Here is a 21,208-nt window from a genome sequence, read left to right on the forward strand (position 1 = left end):
AAACTGTCCCAAACGAATTCTAGGAGGTACTAAACAGTTATGCTGACATAATGTCAGAGAGCTTACCACAAACATTTCCACCCCGTCGAGGCATTGATCACGAAATTGAACTCCTTCCCGAGGTTAAACACCCAGAGAGGAAAGCATACCGGATTGCTCCCCCTGAGCTAGCCGAATTGAGGAAACAACTAGATGAGTTGTTGATGGCAGGATTCATCCGCCCGACAAAGGCACCTTACGGAGCCCCCGTACTATTTCAGAAAAAGAAAGATGGGACGTTGTGTCTGTGCATAGATTATAGAGTATTAAACAAGGTGACGGTACGCAACAAATACCCACTACCGATAATATCCGACTTGTTCGACCAACTTCACGGGGCCAAATACTTCACGAAGTAGGACTTATAATCAGGGTACTACCAAGCATGTATCGCTGAGGGGGACGAGTCAAAGACGACGCTTGTAACAAGATATGGGGCCTTCGAGTTCCTGGTAATGCCCTTTGGCTTGACAAACGCCCCAGCACGGTAATGAACCAGGTTTTCTATGAATACTTGGATCAGTAAGTCATAGTATACCTCGACGACATAGTTGGATATAGCACAACCTTAGAGGAACACAAGGTGCACTTGAAGCTAGTATTTCACAAGCTGCGGCAGAATCAGTTGTACGTCAAGAAAGGAAAATGTGCCTTTGCACAAACATGCATCAACTTCCTTGGACATGTCATCAGTTGTGGACAAATCGGTATGTATAGCGATAAGATAAAAGCTATCCAACAGTGGAAAGTCCCTACTTCCGTATCCGATGTGCGGTCCTTCTTAGAATTAGCAAACTACTATAGGCAGTTTGTTGAAGGATTTTCACGACGAGCCACTCCATTAACAGAGATCCTGAAGAAATACCACCCTTGGCCGTGGTCGAATAAATGTCAAATGGCCTTTGAAGATTTGAAGGCAACCATGACGAGGGGTCCTGTCCTCGGGTCAGTAGATGTTACAAAACCATTTGAAATAGAAATAGATGCTTCCGACTTTGCCCTAGGCGGTGTCCTTATTCAAGAAGGCCACCCCATCGCTTATGAAAGTCGAAAGATCAATGATGCCAAACGAAGATACACTGTCTCCGAATAAGAAATGCTGGCTGTAGTCCATTGCCTACGAGTCTGAAGACAGAATCTCTTGGGATCACAGTTCATAGTGAAGACGGATAATAGCACCATCTGCCACTTCTTCAATCAACCAAAAATTGACGGCAAAATAAGGCCGGTGGTAGGAGTCGTTGGCGGAATTCGACTTCAAATTCGAACACAAGGCAGGGAAGAGTAATCAAGCAGCCGATGCGCTGAGTCGGAAGGGTGAACATGCGGCCCTGTGCATGTTAGCCCATATTCATTCAAGTAAGATCAATGGATCGATGCACGACATCATCAAAGAACATTTACATAAAAACCCATCAACCAAAGTAAATCGTAGAGCTAGCTAAAGCTGGGAAGACACGACAGTTTTGGGTCAAGGGAGATCTTCTAATGACTAAAGGAAATAGATTATACGTCCCAAGAATGGGAGAACTGAGGAAGAAGCTCATCCAGGAATGTCATGATACCTTATGGGCCGGACACCCTGGGTGGCAAAGAACATATGTCCTAATCAAAAAGGGGTACTTCTGGTCGAATATGCGGGACGACATCATGCAGTACACCAAGACGTGCTTTATCTACCAACAAGACAAAGTCGAGAAAGCCAAAGTCTCGGGACTCTTGAAACCTCTACCTGTGCCAACAAGGCCTTAGGAAAGTGTATCTCTGGACTTCATAACACACCTCCCAAAAGTCGGGGAATATGACGCCATCTGGGTTATCGTAGACCGATTCTCAACATATGCGACATTCGTCCCCACTCCCAAATTATGCTCGGTTGAACTAACAACCCAACTATTTTTCAAACATGTTGTCAAGTTATGGGGCATTCCGTCGAGCATCATCAATGATAGGGATTATAGATTCATTGGCACATTCTGGACCGAATTATTCGCCTTCTTGGGAACGACTTTAAAAATCTCCTCGAGCTATCATCCTTAAATCGATGGACAAATGGAACGGTTCAACTGCTTGCTCGAAAAATACTTACGTCACTTCATTGACGCTCGCCAGAATAACTGGATACAACTGCTAGATGTTGCCCAATTCTATTTCAATTGTCAAACGAGCTCGTCTACGGGGAAGAGTCCCTTTGAAATTGTAAGTGGACAACAACTGGCCTTGCCCCATATTATCGATCATTCTTATACAGGGGAAAACCCTCAAGCTCAAAACTTCACAAGAGAATGGAAGCAGACAACAAATATAGCCCGGACATATTTAGAGAAAGCTTCCAAGCATATGACGAAATGGGCGGACAAGAAGCGTCGCCCCTCTAATTTCAAGCAGGAGATCAAGTCCTCATCAAGTTGAGACTAGAACAGATCAGATTTCGTAGTTGAAAGAACCAGAGACTAGTTCGAAAATATGAATGCCAGGTTGAAGTTCTTAAAAAGATGGGGGCTACCTCCTACAGAGTTGCGCTGCCCACATGGATGAAAATCCACCCAGTAATTCATGTGAGCAACTTGAAGCCCTATCACCCTAACCCGAACGAAGACCAGCGAAATATAATCACAAGACCGAGCATCGATCTGAAACAAAGAGATAGTAAAGAAATAGAGGAGATCCTAGCTGACAGGGTTAGGAAGATAGGAAGACCTGTATGGACGATTCGCGAATTCCTTGTCAAATGAAAGAATCTCCCTACAGAGGAAACCAGCTGGGAACGCGTCGAAGATCTGGACTCTGCCGCTACCCAAATTGCCAGGTTTGAAAGTAGTTGATTGACAGGGATGTCAACCAATTAGGTGGGGAAGGATGTCACGGTCATGCTCGTTCAAGGCATGTTGCCCATGGCCGCATGCCCTTGACAAACCCAATCCTTTATGTCTTTTCATATTCTAGTGTTTTACTTTTGTATTTCTAGGAAGTATGACGTTTCAGAAATATCATGTCTAGGCCTGTCAGACATGAAATGTCTCAGAATGTACTATAGGATGATACGACTAGTTGTCAACTTCTCCCTACCCAAGGTTATATACTGTGAGACGTTGTTATGTCTCTCTTGCTTGCTTATATAATATCTCTTTCAAAAATCTCTCTCTGCCCTCGTTTTTTAAAACTTTCTCTTAAAACCGAGGCCAGAGGCTCGAGCATACGTCGCTTGGTCGTAGGCAGCGCAAGAACGAATTGACTTAGCTCACTTGTCATTGGAAAGTGAATGCTGCACAATTGCAAGTGCTCTACCATCAAAAGTGCAATTGTGACAGTAGGCGCGCGTGCGGCCTACGACTGGCACACTTCCTCGAGCGTGAGCGAGTGTGAAACGGCCATTTTGGTGCATTTTCCCTTTGTTTGCCCAATTGTTGTCTTGATTCCAGTTCTAATACTAGTTTTATGTGAATAAGAACCTAATTGAAGAAAATCATTATTTTTGGACACCTCACGGGCACATAGAATCACTAGCAAAAAGGCCCGCGTCAACCAGGTAAGTCACCACCTAGTATTTAGGATGAAATACTTGTAGGATTCGCTTGGATTGCATGCATTCTAGTACCTTTGCCTTAGATTAGCTCTCTATGAATGGGATTAGTCAGATTGATTGTTATGAGTGTATTGGGTGAATTATCTGAGAGTTGCTTGTATGCTTTAAGCTTCCATAGTACGTATGCATGCGTTTAATTTATGTTGGAATTATGTATTCTGCATTCCAGGTGCTTGATGGATGAGTTTGTCCCATTGAGCGCGAACTTCAAATTTTGGGTGCTTGATGGAGGCCATCGCCCCGTTGAGCCTGCGTTCCTAGTTTGCATTAATTATATATTATGATGTTAGAAGACGGTTAATGCACACTCTGTTATTTTCTAGGGCCCATTTCTATGATTAGCCTAGGGAATTGCTGTTAGGAGCGATAAGTCACTCTAGCCAGACTTAACCTTCCCCTAGGAACTTAGCGGATTACCACAACAACAAGGTACCTCAGGAGTGTTCATAGATTGCTAGTGTGAGAACGGTATCTATAGTTTCGTGGGAGGACCAAGGGTTACTGACCAGTCCTTACTTCTCTTAGTCATTTCGCTTGGGAAATGTGTCCCCACGTCGTACAGCCCATTAGCTGCATGGGAACAGGTTGGGTCACGTCCCCCATAGGGAGACTATATGGCCTTAGGGGTATTCAGCACAACCCTAGGCTAGATACCATGTAGTCCCAGATATCCATGTGAAGGTAGCGCCTCATAGAGAGATACCGACCATATCAGCTTGGCGTAAGAAACCTCTAGGTGTCTAATGAAAGGACGATGAACCGGTGAAACCTAAGGGGCAAGCTCTAAGGGACTAAGATTAGAACCAGATGTCCTAGAATCGAATTAGGAAACCGTGGGAACCTGTTAAGTTAGAACGCAAAGAGAGCCTACAAGTAGGTGGCTTACTGAGTATGATTTTTTATACTCATCCTTGCTATGTTTTCCTTTTTCAGGAGCGTGAAACGTCGGTCAAGGGCGGGCGTGATGGAGACGGGGATTGTCATAGAGGAATGGGTTGTCCCGGGGCGTCAGTCTAGTCTTTATTTTGTCTTTGCATTATTTCGAACTTTATTTACAAACTGTTAAGTGTTTTGTTTGTTTGTCATTCAAAAACTTTATTGGAATTAAAGAATTTTCTCTATTTCATATTTAAATCACTTTGTTTATTCGAGTGTTGTCATTAGTCACGATCCGTAGTAAAATATTGGGTCGTGACACGATACTAGGGAATTGACAAAATTACCCGAAAATGAAAAGATTACTGGGGTGAAATGAGTTTACAAGACCAAATTTAATGAAGACATAGAAATAGACAAGCATAAGACAAGGTTAATGGTGAAGGGATATTCTCAGCAACAAGGTGTAGATTATACAAAAATATTTGCTCCTGTGGCAAGAATGCAAACAATTCATTTTGTGGTACAGAAGTATTTGCTCCTGTGGCAAGAATGGAAACAATTCGTTTTGTGGTGGCACTTGTCGCTTAAAGAGGATGGTTCATATTAGTTAGATGTAAGCATTTTTAAATGGTGAGCTGAATGAAGAAGTGTTTGTTTCTCAACCATGTGGTTATGTGCAAAAAGGAAATGAACATAGGGTTTATAAGTTAAAAAAAGACACTTTATAGGCTTAAGCAAGCTTGGCGTTCTTGGTATAGTCGTATAGAAGCTCATTTCATAAAGGAAGATTTTGAGAAATGTGATTATGAACACTATTTTCATCGAGAAGATGGTAAGATTTTGATTATAAGTTTGTATAATGATGATCTCATTTTTACTGGAAATGATAATGTTCTAGTTTCTGAATTTAAGAAGTCCATGAAGCATGAGTTTGATACGACTGATCTTGGCAAAATGAGATATTTTTTGGGTCTTGAAATACGGTAGAAATCAAGTGGTGTGTTTATTAATCAAAAGAAATATGCATTAGAGGTGCTGCAAAGGTTTGGAAGGGAGAAAAGCAATCTAGCTCACAATCCAATTGTTCTAGGCTACAAACTAGTGAAGGATGAAGGAGGTGTTAAAGTATACTGGACTCATTTTAAACAAATTGTTGGGAGTCTTATGTATCTCACTATCACTCGACCAGATGTGATGTTTGTAGTAGGACTTACAAGCAGATATATGGCAAGTCCTACTGAGCTTCATCTAAAACCAACAAAATGAGTGCTAAGATATTTAAAAGGCACTCTTGATTTTAGAATTTTCTACAAGAAGGGAGGAAATAATAATCTTATCTCTTACACATATAGCGATTACGCACGAGACTTAGAAGATCGAAAAACCAAAAACATAATAAGTTCAACAGATGTTTCTTGGCAATAAAAAAACAACAGGATGTCTCCTTGAAGCTAAGAGCTTTATTAGGGGTTTGTTTTGAATCAGATGGAAACAGATGCTTTTAAGGCATTCCATTTAAGAGAGGAAATGTTAGTTTACTTAGTCTAAACAAAATCCCACTTTGTAATTTTTCCTTCCAAAACCTACTTTTCTTTGCTATTATTTCTTTAATTTCATCCGACCATATCAATAGTGTTACTAGGATAAGGCATCCAACCTTATTCATATACTATAAACTCTTTAAGTTATTACTTGAACACAAATCTCTTGTATGTCAATCACAGACTGTTTAAGACTGCATTAATAACTTTGGATTTTCATACCATGGATAAAAATTAAATTATAAATAAAATAAAAAAATTATGGTTAAAAACTAAATAATTAATTATGAGGCTTTAGGGCATAAGTAGTCTAACTTAGGTTTTGACTATTAAACATCTTTGCAATGATTGATTGGCTTAAAAGCGGAAGGAATGAGAGAAGTTTAACTTGCAAGCTTGAATAAACTTCCATTTGACTACTTATTTGTTGGTTGACTTCTCGAAATTGGTTCATGCTCCAACTTTTCTAAAAGCCCTTAATTGGTCATAAATTGAGTTGAATTATTAATAACAAGAAAGAAAGAAAAAAATTGTGTCAAAAAGTTTAAATTGAGAAAAAAAAAAAAAGGAAATCTAGTTCAATTGGACAAATGTCAGTCCAACTAGACCGGTGAGGTAAAGTACAAGTGAACTAGTTTGGGACGGTTCACTCGAAATATCTTCTTCCTCACAAAACCAACCACTCACCAACGCTGTGATTCGAAATGATTGTGTAATAAGAAATTAATTATCTGATTTTTTTTCTTTAAAGTTAAAATTTAAATTTTTTTGAGAGTTCTAGAGACCGAATTTCAAGATAGTTTAAAAGAGAAATTTTTTTAGAAAATATAAATAACAATAGAAAAAATTAGGAAACTCGAGGGGCAAAATAGTCCTTTTGTCCTCCATGCCTCATTTGAATGTTTGGATCTAGGAGTTGGATTATGACCATAGACTCTCATTAAAGTTACTCATAACAATGAGAAGACTCAATATGAACATTTGGATAGTCTAAATTTACCAAGAATCGAGAAGGATTGAAAGGCAAGGATTTGAGTTTTTGGTTCTACTTTTTCTTCAAATTTGAGATAGATTTTTTTTAATAAGCTTATGAATTTTTTGTATGTGGTGTTAAACATAGAGTAAATCATATTTGTGTATAGTAAGATAATCTAGTGATTTACTAGATTGTTACCAATTCTATGATTTACTGGTTTGTTACCAAATCTATGATTTACTGGTTTGTTACCAAATCTATGATTTCATAGTTTTGTTACCAAATCTATGATTTCATAGTTTTGTTACCAAATCTATGATTTACTGGTTTGTTACCAAATCTATGATTTACTGGTTTGTTACCAAATCTATGATTTCATAGTTTTGTTACCAAATCTATGATTTCATAGTTTTGTTACCAAATCTATGATTTCATAGTTTTGTTACCAAATCTATGATTTCATAGTTTGTTAACAAATATATGATTTAGAATGTAATCTTCATTATACACATCTATAAATACATGAGGTCGTGATCCTAGGTAAGGTCATTGAGCCATTCAACCTAACATGGTATCAGAGCCAAAGGTTTATTTTTAAATGTCTACCATATCTTCCTCCTCCTCTCCATCCACCATCTCCAACACCGTCTCAACTACAATGGAGACTTTTGGCCCAAGCACTCTACACCATGCTGTCACAATTCGTCTAACCAAAAACAACTTCATCATATGGCGCGCCCAGCTCCTCCCCTATCTACGAAGTACGAAGCTTATGGGCTATCTCGATGGCACCAATGTCGCACCTGCCAAGTTGGTACCTTCCTCAACTGCGGCTGGTGCTGAGCTGGTCTCTAATCCGGCCTATAATCAGTGGTATGATCAGGATCAACAGGTTCTTAGCGGTCTTCTCTCCTCCATGTCTGAGGAGATTCTTCACGATGTGGTTGCTGCTACTACGTCCAAGGAGGCGTGGGATACCCTGCAACGGATGTTTTCATCGTCAACTCGTGCTCGCACTACTCAAATTCGTATTGAGCTCGCCACGTCCAAGAAACGAGATCAATCTGCTGCAAATTATTTTCGCAAGATCAAAGGGCTAGCCACCGAGTTGGCCGCCGCCGGCTCTACCTTGCAGGATGATGATGTGATCGCGTATCTTCTTGCTGGTCTTGGCCCTGACTATGATCCCTTCGTCACCTCAATGACTACCAAGAGTGAACCCCTCACGCTTGATGATGTGTTTGCACATTTAATGACGTATGAAGCTCGCCAACTACAACACCAGGCTGAACTTCAGTTAAATCTTGGATCTTCTGCCAATTATGCTGGTCGTGGTGGTCAGCAGAAGAATCGTGGGCGTAGGGATCGTGGTCGTGGTCGTTCTCAAGGTTATGCATCCTCTCGTCCTGCTGGTGATCGTCGTGGCCCTTCTACTCGTCCTTTCTGCCAGATCTGTGGCAAAGTGGGGCATACTGCTATCCGCTGCTGGCATAGGATGGATGAGTCCTATCAAGATGAACCTTCTTCTGCTCCTCCCACGACACTAACGGCTACTTCCTCTTACAAGATTGACCCAAATTGGTACACTGACACAGGCGCTACGGATCATATCACCAGTGACCTAGATTGTCTCGCTGTGCGTGAACGCTATCATGGAGGTGAACAAGTTCAAGTCGGCAATGGAGCAGATTTGCGTGTTTTGCATACTGGTCATTCTCTAATTAATACTGCTACTCGTCCTCTTGAATTGCGTAATATTTTGCATGTGCCTGAAATTTCCAAACATCTTCTTTCCGTTCATAAATTTTCTCGTGATAATGACGTATTTTTTGAATTCCATCCTTGGCATTTTTCTATAAAGAATCGACGGTCGAGGAAAAGTCTCCTAGATGGGAGGTGTGAATCTGGTCTTTATCCTATTAAGCCATCCGATGTCAATGATCTCAAGCATGCCTTGGTGAGCAGATCTACTACTCACGACCAATGGCATGCACGTCTTTGACATCCTTCATCTCAAGTAGTAAACTCAATTTTGCGTCTCAATAATATTTCGTGTGCTAGTGAGTCATCTTTGTCAATTTGTAATGCGTGTCAGTCAGCAAAAAGTCATCAGTTACCATATACTAGTTCTTTCCATAGGTCTTCGTCACCTTTGGAACTTATTTTTTCGGATGTTTGGGGCCCTGCACCTCCATCTGTTGGGGGTTTTAAATATTATATTAGCTTCATTGATGATTTCAGTAAATTTTCGTGGATTTATTTAATGCATGATCGTACAGAAGCTCCTCGTATATTTTTGCAATTCCAAGCTCATGTTGAGCGCCTTCTAGATACTAAAATCAAGTGGGTCCAATCTGATTGGGGTGGGGAATATCAAAAAATTCATAACACATTTTTTCGTTCCCTTGGAATTGCTCATCGTGTTTCGTGCCCTCACACACATCAACAAAATGGGTCTGCTGAACGCAAGCACCGTCATATTGTTGAAATAGGCCTAGCCCTTCTAGCTCATGCTCATGTACCTATTAAATTTTGGGATGACGCGTTTCTTACAGCCACATATCTCATCAATCGTCTTCCTACTTGTGTCATCAATAACAAATGCCCCTTAGAGCATCTTTTTCATATCCCACCAAATTACTCTTTATTAAAAAATTTTGGGTGTGCTTGTTGGCCTCATCTTCGTCCATATAACAAACAAAAGCTCTCTTTTCGATCAAAGGAATGTGTCTTTCTAGGCTACAGTTCTTTACATAAAGGGTATAAGTGGCTTGACACAGATTCTGGTCGTGTCTATATGTCTAGAGACGTCATATTTGATGAAAATGTTTTTCCATTCAAGAGAGTCCCACCTATTTCTTCCTCAATCATGCAGTCAACGCATAATGCTCCTGATTTGGGTGCCTCACATTTGGGTAATAGCAGTACTAATTTGGAGAATGATCACATGCATATGTCTGTGCCTACTAACTCTTTGGATGCAAAAAATTTGGTGTCTACATCAACTTCGAAATTGCCGCAGCAATCCTCCGCATCGCTGCCATGCGAATCGGCGTCAGTTGTTCAGCCAATGATTGAGGCCTCGACTCCTCCGCCAGTAGATGATATTGCACAATGCCCAGTCGAATCCTCGGCCGCTGGTCAACCAACTACTGTAGCATCGGTTGCTCCCCTCGCAACGGCTGATACGGCTGTCCCCTCAAATGTGGATCCTGCACCTACTACTCATCTGTATTGTACTCGATTGAAGCACAATATCAAGAAACCCAAGGTGCGTACAGATGGAACAATAACATATTTTGTAGTTCGGTCTTCTGCCTCTGAACCTACTTCACATATTACTGCTATGGAGCATCCCCTCTGGCGTCAGGCAATGAATGATGAGTTTCAAGCACTTCAAAAAAATAAGACATGGCACTTAGTTCCTCCTCGTGCTGGTCTTAACGTTATTGATTGCAAATGGGTTTTCAAACTCAAGCAAAAGCCAGATGGCTCTGTTGATCGCTACAAAGCACGCCTGGTTGCTAAAGGGTTTAAACAGCAGTATGGCGTTGATTATGATGATACCTTTAGTCCAGTTGTTAAGCCCACTACCATTCGGCTCTTACTATCTCTTGCTATTTCTCGTGGTTGGGCTATTCGGCAGATTGATATTCAAAATGCTTTTCTTCATGGCGTTCTTAATGAAGATGTTTATATGAAGCAGCCCCCTGGATTTGTGGATTCTCAACATCCTGGTTATCTCTGCAAGCTGGATAAGTCGCTTTATGGCCTTAAACAAGCTCCGCGTGCTTGGTTTTCTCGCCTTAGCTCCAAATTATTACAGTTGGGTTTTACACCTTCAAAGGCTGATGTTTCTCTTTTCATTTTTAACCAGACGAGCATTCAGATGTATATCCTCATCTATGTTGATGACATTATTATTATCAGCTCATCTTCTACGGCTACTGATAAACTTCTTACACAGCTTCAGGATGATTTTGCTGTCAAGGATCTTGGCATTTTGAGTTATTTTCTTGGGATTGAGGTCCGCCATACTTCCAATGGATTTATTCTGACACAACATAAATACATTCAAGATTTATTGTCCAGAACCAATATGCTCACCTCCAAAGGTGTGCTCACACCTATGCTTCCTAGTGAGAAGTTATTATTGGATGGTGGTGAAAAGCTTTCGCCTGAGGATACTACTCGCTATCGGAGTGTCGTTGGTGCTCTCCAATATTTGTCTCTGACACGTCCTGATATATCGTTCTGTGTCAATAGAGTGTGTCAGTTCATGTCCTCCCCAACATCTATACATTGGGCGGCAGTCAAACGAATTCTCCGTTATCTACATGACACTATTGATATGGGTTTTTGTCTTACAAAGTCCAGCACTGATTTGTTGAGTGCCTTTTCAGATGCTGATTGGGCCGGGAATCCTGATGATCGTCGAAGCACTGGAGGCTATGTAGTCTTCTTTGGTGGCAATCTTATCTCTTGGAGTTCGAGGAAACAATCAACAGTTTCTCGTTCTAGTACGGAGGCCGAATATAAGGCGGTTGCTGATGCCACTGCTGAATTAATTTGGATCCAAGTTCTCTTGCGTGAGCTCGGGATCTCGCAAGCGCGAGCACCTAGCCTGTGGTGTGACAACATTGGTGCCACCTATCTGTCCGCCAATCCAATTTTTCATCGACGGACGAAGCATGTTGAGGTTGATTACCACTTCGTTCGTGAACGAGTATCGACTCGTCAGCTTGATGTTCGACTTATTTCTTCGAAGGATCAGCTCGCCGATATCATGACAAAGCCATTACCAGCTCCTTCTTTTAGCAATTTTAGGCGCAATCTGAACTTAGTAGTACATCGTCCAGATTGAGGGGGGGTGTTAAACTTAGAGTAAATCATATTTGTGTATAGTAAGATAATCTAGTGATTTACTAGATTGTTACCAAATCTATGATTTACTAGTTTGTTACCAAATCTATGATTTACTGGTTTGTTACCAAATCTATGATTTACTGGTTTGTTACCAAATCTATGATTTACTGGTTTGTTACCAAATCTATGATTTCATAGTTTTGTTACCAAATCTATGATTTCATAGTTTTGTTACCAAATCTATGATTTCATAGTTTTGTTACCAAATCTATGATTTCATAGTTTGTTAACAAATCTATGATTTAGAATGTAATCTTCATTATACACATCTATAAATACATGAGGTCGTGACCCTAGGTAAGGTCATTGAGCCATTCGACCTAACATGTGGTTCTTGGAAAAATTTCATACAAGTTTCATGACGAAAGTTAGAATTGATTCGAACCGAAAGTCAGAGTTCTGGACAACCACAAGAAACTGCAATAATATGGTTTTCTTCCAATTTTCATCAAAATTATTGATTATAAATAAATTAAAAAAAAAACGAATCAATGCTCTACAACAACTTTCATGAATAAATCATGTTGATTTAGATTATGTAGGAAAACATACAAAAATCCAAAGAAATTAAAAAAGAACGTTATGAATCCTGAAAAACAATATGTAGAAAAACGAGGAGGACAAACAATTGGAGGACACGTGTCAAGCGGAGGGGCAGTAAGCGCATTCGACTGAGGGTTGGATACATGTTGGATTTTGAGTGGTGCAACATGTCCATTTCGCAGGGATGTTGCATGTTGAGAAGATTTGACTTGACCCGACCGCTTCAACTAACCCGCGCATGACCCGTCCCCTATGCTAGATTCACTATAGCGATTCAACCCAGTCTCTTATGTGTTTAATAAAAATGTGCAACGTGTTAAGAACACTAAGAAGTGCTAGCATGCAATCAAATCTTACCTTATGTGGTTAGAAAATTCATGTTTGTGAACTCTAATGGGCAATTTTGATCAAGAGTAATACATATGCGATGGAAAATAAAAGGAATGCCTCTAAGATAAGAATTGATGATGCATGTCTATTTAATGCTTTGCTCTCTACTAGAAAGCAAGAAAGGAAATTTGGGGTTTGTGCTATGAGAGATTGATGAATGTTATCTCCTTGTTGAGCATGTTGTTTGCACGTAGGTTATGTGTTAGTTTCAAGTTAATATTTGTAGGAAGATTATGGATTCTAAGTGATCGATAGAATATTTCCATAGAAAAGCATGCACGTACTAGGATAAGTTAGGGCATTAGAGCTAGAATACTTTTCATGTAGACATAAGTCAAAACATTTTCAGTAGATCGAGTACCTTAGGACTTGGAAACACGAATTGATATCTAAACTTCCTAAGCGCCCTTGTAAGCCTCCTTGACACTTAATAAAATTTAGGAAAACTTATGAAGCTGTTAGAAGTGTGAATGATATCAATTTGTAGAGTCACTATTGTGTGTAGAATCAACCTGTTTTGAGAGAGGACGATGGACGATGGACGACTTAAATACTTAACTCAAAGTGTCATTACTATGTGCCTGCCAGCCTTGAGAAGGGACAACAGACAACCTAAGTAGATGATTTGAGAAATTACTACTACGTGAAGAATAAACCCACCATGAGAAGGACGAGGGATGACACAAGTTGATATCATGAGAGGCTACTAGCGTACGTGGAATAAACCATCCTACTAAGGGACGAGGGACTACATAGTAGTTAAATAGAGGAGCAACTATTTTATGCGGAATAGACCCGCTCTGAGAGGGGATGATGCTACATAAATAGTTTAGCTCAGGATAGATGCTACTATAGATGGCTACTATTGTGTGCGGAACAACTAAGAGATTCCTAAATAAGGGCCGAACTTTTTAAAGTCTAGAGAAGAGCCCGTGAAAACCTGCTAGGTCCAAGATTCAATGAGGGCGTACAAGTAGGTTGCTTATAGAGTATACTTTTTTTTATACTCACCCCTTTTCTTTTCTTTTCTTTTTTTATATATGCAGGCTATCGATCGGGGTAAGGCAGCGTTCGAGAGCTACTCGGTCACAGAAGGGGTCGTTCTAGAGTGTCATTGTATTTTTATATTTAATTCTAGAATTTTTTTTCAAATGTATCTCAAACCCGTTTTTTAGTTATTAATAAATTTGAACACTACTATTTTATAATTGAATTTTAATTTGTATTTAATTGAAGTGTTGTTTGCTATTAATTTAAATTTAAAATTTTACCAGATTTTAATTTGTCTTTTTTATGTATATTTTAAAGATTTTTTATTTAATTTACATAATAGTTAAGATCCTAAAATATGAATTCTTTATATGCTCTTACAAGGTTAAGAATTTTCATTTTAAATCTCTAAGCCATATATGTTGTTTAGGTAAAATAGACTTCAAGTGCTAATTTTATTTGTAATTCTATGTAATCACTCTAGTTAGGGTTTCCATATCATGATATATGCAACTTCACTAGCAAATGTTGTATGCGCGTTCTCTCTTCATATTCAACTCACTAACTTTTCGAGTGCCTTCAACTGCTTTTCCTCTCCAATTTGCTTAAAATCTTACACATATGTTACACTAACATATGTCATAAAGATTTCATATAGTTCAAATCCGACCACCTATGTCACAAAAAATCCTGAAATTACAAAATGTAAAATAAAAAAATTAATAAGATAAATTAAAAAACGCTAGAAAAAGGCTTGAATCTCACATCTACCCTTATGGTTAAGGTTTGCCAAACTCTACTCAAGTAAGCTACTCTAGCCACATATTCAACCGTCTTAACAACTTGTTGCAAGTGTTCATCGATATCAGTTGTCCATTGATAGGCATGAACGCAATCTTGTCATAAAGTGTATCAAACATATCAAGTACGTCATTCATCGAAATATATATATTACGTACATCATCAAGCATCATAACTCAAGCTAATCTATAGTGGCGTCTAGAGGTTAGCCGAACCCTTGGTGTCATGCTCCTAAAAATAACTTTCATCCTCGAAAGTAATGAAATCATGAATCAATATTTCTCTCTCTAATCCTTTTGTCCTCACGTGGCTTCTTCTATATATATATATATATATTTTGGGCTTAACCTTTCATTTGTATGTCACAGATTGATCTAGAATATCAAAAGCCCCATTGAAGCATGGACATAACTTGTCCTTTCATCCAAACCTTAGTATGCCTTTAATCGATGCCACCTTCAAGCCTACCTTGATCAGTTCCTTATAATCTTATCGTATCATTTTATCAATCTATCATAACTATAACTTTTTCTATACATAACCTTATCATATCGTTTTATCAATCTTTCATAACTATAACGTTTTCTATACATAACCTTATCGTATCGCTTTATCAAACTATCATAACTTAACGTTTTCTATGCATAACCTTGTCGCATCGTTTCATCAATCTATCATAACCATTGCATTTTCTATACATAACCTTATCGTTTCATTTTATGAACATATGTTTGTCCTATCGTTATATTACGTTTATCGCATCCTTCTCGTATTCTATCTCAAACATATCATTGAACACATCGTACTGAAAGTATTATCATACAATTCAAATATCATAACATATACATGCTTAAATTCTATAGAATTAATTTTTCTTATTATGAAACTTTTTGGAAATAAGTGGAAGTTATAATTAATACAATAAAATAGTTCGACAAATAACAATAACCAATTATGAAAAACTTAAAACCTGCAATAAATCACAATAACAATTTCGAGATTAAATAGGAAAGAGTTAGAAAACTGGATTTTTATGTGCTTGCTTCGTTCATGCAAAACTGGATTTTTGATCAGGGAGATTGTAGCTTTGTTGTCTACGTATAACATTGGTGGATCACTTTCTCTCTCGATGAGTTCTTCCATTAATCGCGCAAGCCAGATCCCTTGCGTTGCTGCCATCGAAGCAGCGATGTATTCTGTTTCGCAAGAAGACAAAGCAACTACCTTCTGTTTTGTTGATTGCCAGCAGATTGCACCGCCTGAGAGAAAGTAGATCATTCCGCTAGTGCTCTTATGATCATCAACATCACCGGCCATGTCACTATCACTGTAGCCGACCAGTTTGAGTTTCTCCTTTCCGCTCCCTGCGTAAAATCTTACACCCGAGCCTCTGGTTTCGGCTACATAGCGCAGGATGCGCTTGACAGCCACTAGATGCTCCTCTCTAGGTGCTTCCATAAACTGGCTCACATATCCTTCAGCCAGCACGGGTTCTTTTCTGCTTCGGCGAAGGTGTTCGGTTCATCTGCACTGATGGCATATAGTTCGGCCATTTCTTCGAGCTCGCGCACTGCCAGTCCAGGTGGTTCACCTCCTCTTACTAGGCGTCCATCCTCTGGTACCTGGCCTCCAAATCAGTATCGTGATCGGCATCCAGCGTCGAATCCGCAGTCCGTGGTGTTGCGAATTCCACTGGTTCAGGGGTTGCACCTGCTAGCGGCTGCTGATGCAGGGCTTTTTCTTCCGGCTGTCTCGATCACGTCATTCCACTACCAGAAGGTGCTTTCGTCGAAGACCACGTCGCGAGACACGTGAGCTCGCCCCCCTACAGGATCATATAGTTTGTACGCCTTTCTCCCGGGTTCATAGCCGATGAAGACGACCTTCAGCCCCCTGGGATCGAGCTTGGCGAGGTGGGGACGTGTTACCTTCATGTATGCGACGCAGCCGAACACGCGAAAATGATGTACCGCTGGTTTTTTGTTGTACCAGGCCTCATATGGTGTCTTCCCGTCAAGGCTTCGGGTTGGTGACCGATTGAGGAGATAGACGGCCGTCATTACTGCCTCTCCCCAAAATTTCCCAGGCTGTCCCGACGATGGTCTGATTTCGGCACTGCACCACTCCGTTCTATTGGGGGGAGTAGGGCACCGTTAGGTGCCGTTGTATGCCGATCTCATCACAGTACTACTTATCGAAACTTGTCGAGGTGAATTCTCTGCCTCGGTCTGTGCGCAGCACTCGCATCTTCTTCTCACATTCGGCATCCGCTCGTGCTTTAATGCACTTAACCGCCTCTGCCGCCTCACTTTTCGCTTGCAGCAGGGTCAACCACATGAAGCGGCGTTTGTGATCGACTAACAGGAGGAAGAGACTCTTACCGCTTGGGGTCGCCGACTTGATGGGCCCGTGCAAATATCGCCGTGTACAAGCTCCAACGGCTCATCCCGGGTTGGTGACCGATTGAGGAGATAGACGGCCGTCATTACTGCCTCTCCCCAAAATCTCCCAGGTTGTCCCGACGATGGTCTGATTTCGGCGCTCCACCACTCCCGAGAAACCATGGGCCTTTTCAGCCTTCTCCTCTCCTTGTTCCTAAGCTTGCTCCAGCAATTCGAGCAGATCGGCCTGCCATTGGTCGACTCCTTCTTTTGATTCCCATATTTCCCGCGCTTGCGCCCATGGGACATCACTGTAGCCGACCAGTTTGAGTTTCTCCTTTCCGCTCCCTGCGTAAAATCTTACACCCGAGCCTCTGGTTTCGGCTACATAGCGCAGGATGCGCTTGACAGCCACTAGATGCTCCTCTCTAGGTGCTTCCATAAACTGGCTCACATATCCTTCAGCCAGCACGGGTTCTTTTCTGCTTCGGCGAAGGTGTTCGGTTCATCTGCACTGATGGCATATAGTTCGGCCATTTCTTCGAGCTCGCGCACTGCCAGTCCAGGTGGTTCACCTCCTCTTACTAGGCGTCCATCCTCTGGTACCTGGCCTCCAAATCAGTATCGTGATCGGCATCCAGCGTCGAATCCGCAGTCCGTGGTGTTGCGAATTCCACTGGTTCAGGGGTTGCACCTGCTAGCGGCTGCTGATGCAGGGCTTTTTCTTCCGGCTGTCTCGATCACGTCATTCCACTACCAGAAGGTGCTTTCGTCGAAGACCACGTCGCGAGACACGTGAGCTCGCCCCCCTACAGGATCATATAGTTTGTACGCCTTTCTCCCGGGTTCATAGCCGATGAAGACGACCTTCAGCCCCCTGGGATCGAGCTTGGCGAGGTGGGGACGTGTTACCTTCATGTATGCGACGCAGCCGAACACGCGAAAATGATGTACCGCTGGTTTTTTGTTGTACCAGGCCTCATATGGTGTCTTCCCGTCAAGGCTTCGGGTTGGTGACCGATTGAGGAGATAGACGGCCGTCATTACTGCCTCTCCCCAAAATTTCCCAGGCTGTCCCGACGATGGTCTGATTTCGGCACTGCACCACTCCGTTCTATTGGGGGGAGTAGGGCACCGTTAGGTGCCGTTGTATGCCGATCTCATCACAGTACTACTTATCGAAACTTGTCGAGGTGAATTCTCTGCCTCGGTCTGTGCGCAGCACTCGCATCTTCTTCTCACATTCGGCATCCGCTCGTGCTTTAATGCACTTAACCGCCTCTGCCGCCTCACTTTTCGCTTGCAGCAGGGTCAACCACATGAAGCGGCGTTTGTGATCGACTAACAGGAGGAAGAGACTCTTACCGCTTGGGGTCGCCGACTTGATGGGCCCGTGCAAATATCGCCGTGTACAAGCTCCAACGGCTCATCCCGGGTTGGTGACCGATTGAGGAGATAGACGGCCGTCATTACTGCCTCTCCCCAAAATCTCCCAGGTTGTCCCGACGATGGTCTGATTTCGGCGCTCCACCACTCCCGAGAAACCATGGGCCTTTTCAGCCTTCTCCTCTCCTTGTTCCTAAGCTTGCTCCAGCAATTCGAGCAGATCGGCCTGCCATTGGTCGACTCCTTCTTTTGATTCCCATATTTCCCGCGCTTGCGCCCATGGGACATCAATGGCTTCTTACTGTCCTTTGCGGCTGGAGGAGGACCCGTTGCTCTCGTCGGTGTTGTCGCACCACCGAGTGTGGTGATACTGTTGGCAAGCCCCATGATCCGCATTGAAAAATCTGGACATCAGACTCTAAATGGGGCCCCACGATGTGTGTGTTTTTACACTTTTCATTTTCTTCTACTCGAACCTGAGACCTGTGTGTTGTTAGGTCGATGCTCTAACCACTTGAGCTATTCAACTTGTTTGTTGATAGGTTGGCTCCTCTGCGTAAAGAGAGAGAAAGAGAAACTAAATCTATGCCTCCCTGCAAAATTGCCGTCTAAAATTTTGGTGATCCATTCGACGTGTTTTGTCAAATGGTCAAACGGAGATATTCTGAAATCGTGTGAATAAGGAAAAACTGTAAAAACTCAGGTTTTATCTAACAGAGGGGAGAGAAAGAGGAAAAAGAAGAGAGAAAGAAAATTAAGGTTTTTGAGGTAGGAGGAGGAGATCGGATCAGAACCGACGCCGGAGATCCGAGTCTCCAATCTAAACCATCAACAGCCCGAGGCAAGGTGCTCTCACAAATCGCACCTTCCTATTTCGTCAAAACATCCAAGAACTTCAGGTTAGTCCATAAATGTTTAGATCGAGAAGTCATCAAGGTTTTCGTGCGTTAGCGACATTTTGTGTTGATCCTTGGATTCTTACCCTCAACAGCATTATCTGGTTAAGTTTTGGAGTGAAGGCGGCCAAGATTGGCATTCGAATCGAAGTTTCAAGAAAACGTGATTTTCGGTAAGAACTCGTGTTTTCTCCAAATTCGAACTCAAATGTTAAGATCTGTGATTATCAGAAAAATATAAGAAAATGGTTTCGAATGAGTAGAATAGGAGATCTACAAGGTTCATGAAGAAAATTCTTGAATCAGATTACAGATTGGAAGATAAAAAAATTGGAAGAAAATAGATCGAAACGTGAAAGAGACTAACATTGGAAAAATTGAAAACACGCATGAGAGAGGGAAGAGACGCCGCCACGCGTCGGCCAGCGTACGGAGGAGCGTGGCAGAATCGGTGATCAACACGTGGCGATCACTGACTGGTGAGGCGCGTCCTCACCCTTACAGCGGACACGCGTTAGGCACGCAGATCTGGGCCAACCCGACCCGACATCGTACATGAACCGCTTCGTCCGTAAACCACCCCGACCCGGCGCCTCTGACCCGCGACTGCTCGGGAAGCCACGTGCGGGCACGCGCGCGTAGGATCTGCGCGTAGAAACCCTCCAGGGCACGTGTGACGTGTGTGTAGACGCGTGAGTCACTGTTTTTCTTTCCGTTCGGTCTCTGTTTGCTTGTTTTCTAACCCGATTTTAATACTGACCCTATTATTATGTGAATTAGGACCTGTCATGGAAATTTCAGAATTTTTGGAATCCTTTCCGTCAAGAAAACTCGAACTCGAGAAGGCACGCGTCAACCAAGTAAGTAGCCATTTGGATTCCCACGAGCAGTACTTGTAGGAACCACTAAGAACGAGCATGTATACTACCACCCATAAACTTAACTAGCCGGACCTAGCATATTAGTATGGAAACTGCGAAAATGAAATGATTAAGGAAAGCTAGATATGAAATGTTTATTAAATCTGTTTTGATTGAGATTCTGATAAAGTACGTATGCATGAGAAGGATGGGAAACTTGTGAAATCTACTCTCCGGGTGAAGATGGACGTTATCTTCTCGTTGAGCATGTTTGTTAATATTGCATGAACTGTTGCGTGTGAACTCTTATGCATGATGATTGTTGTGTTATCTTTCTTGATGAATAGGAAGAAATTACGAGCTTAGATTAGGATGCTTGTGACTAAGTAGGCTTGATGAGACCCTAGAATGGGGGACTTCTAGAATACCGTGCAATTAGGCCCGCGAAATGATTACCGGCGGATCTAGAGCCCAGATTTCCAAACCCGATAGGTTTGTGAGACCAAGCACGAGAATCCTTGAGATACATGAATCCAAGTCTAAGCCACCAAGTTCTTCACCCTAGAAAGAATAATAGGTCACCACGGTAATTGTAGGTAGCCCGCTAGAGTTTAGCAGTATAGATAGTGTCATCAGAACCTCCACTTCCCTCTCTGCTCCGATACCGTACCGTCGAGATAGAGCTCCGATATGGAGATCGTTGAGCTTGGAAAATTCGGATAGGAAAGTGTGACAGGTGCCCAGACCAAGTGGTGATAGCTAAGGGGTCTTCTGAACAAGACTCCTGGGCCTAAGAAACTCATCCCTGAGTAGGAGACATGGAGCCACGTAGGACGACTCAGTAGCTGACCGGCACACAGGGGGTCGCACCCCGAATTTAGTGAATGTATGGTCCCGTGTGAGGGTCGTCAGCTAACCTCCATGGATGATGTTTAGAGAGAGTCACAAATTCAAATCCATCCATACGATCCCCTCAGATTTACTTATGAGGTCGTGCCTCACCTCAGGACACTA

The 21,208-nt window shown here is 41.9% G+C and overlaps 1 long non-coding RNA gene and 1 other non-coding gene across 2 annotated transcripts; both read left to right on the forward strand.

Moving 5' to 3' along the window:
• Positions 1-8,147: 8,147 nt before the first annotated feature.
• On the forward strand, positions 8,148-8,287 carry LOC111485836. The gene has a single exon (XR_002718733.1). It is a non-coding gene; the product is annotated as a small nucleolar RNA Z247 (small nucleolar RNA).
• A 10,876-nt stretch (positions 8,288-19,163) lies between these two features.
• Positions 19,164-20,230, forward strand: LOC111485543. The gene is made up of 3 exons (XR_002718679.1): positions 19,164-19,337; positions 19,430-19,507; positions 20,115-20,230. It is a non-coding gene; the product is annotated as an uncharacterized LOC111485543 (long non-coding RNA).
• The last annotated feature ends 978 nt before the right edge of the window (positions 20,231-21,208 follow it).

The sequence above is a fragment of the Cucurbita maxima genome, unplaced genomic scaffold (assembly GCF_002738345.1).
Source record: "Cucurbita maxima cultivar Rimu unplaced genomic scaffold, Cmax_1.0 Cma_Scf00010, whole genome shotgun sequence".
Classification (NCBI taxonomy): Eukaryota; Viridiplantae; Streptophyta; class Magnoliopsida; order Cucurbitales; family Cucurbitaceae; genus Cucurbita; species Cucurbita maxima.